Genomic DNA, 475 nt, shown 5'->3' with positions numbered 1-475 from the left:
TGGCTGTCCTGGAACTCACTTTGTAGACCAGGCTGGCTTCGAACTCAGAGATCAGCCTGCCTCTGCCTCCCAAGTGCCAGGATTAAAGGCATGAACCACCATGCCCGGCGTCTGTTGAGTTTTAAGGAAATTCTTATTTTTTAAATCATGAACCATTTCGTGGATTTGCATGGCATCATTGCACGGGGGCCATGCTTATATCTGTATCCTTTTACTTTCAGTATATGAGCTGCTGGGTGGAACCCTAGAAAGGCTAGATTCTGTATGCCAATCTTTTTGTCAAGATGGGTAGAGTGCAAATATTTTCTCCTATCTTCAGTTTACCTTTCTAGTTCCTTGTACAGTCTTGTGTAGAGTAAAAGCTTCTGCTTTGGTTAAAGTGCTGTTTATCAGTATTTCCTTTTTAAGATAATGCTTTTGATATTCCATTTAAGAAATTATTGCCTAAACCGGGCGGTGGTGGCGCACGCCTTTA

The 475-nt window shown here is 42.3% G+C and overlaps 1 non-coding gene across 1 annotated transcript; it reads right to left on the bottom strand.

Annotated features, from left to right (window-relative positions):
- Positions 1–141: 141 nt before the first annotated feature.
- Positions 142–245, bottom strand: LOC113455916. Its single transcript, XR_003376833.1, has one exon. It is a non-coding gene; the product is annotated as a U6 spliceosomal RNA (small nuclear RNA).
- Between the last annotated feature and the right edge of the window lie 230 nt (positions 246–475).

This window comes from Microtus ochrogaster, unplaced genomic scaffold, assembly GCF_000317375.1.
Source record: "Microtus ochrogaster isolate Prairie Vole_2 unplaced genomic scaffold, MicOch1.0 UNK3150, whole genome shotgun sequence".
NCBI lineage: Eukaryota > Metazoa > Chordata > Mammalia > Rodentia > Cricetidae > Microtus > Microtus ochrogaster.
This window is presented reverse-complemented; position numbering and strand designations above follow the sequence as displayed.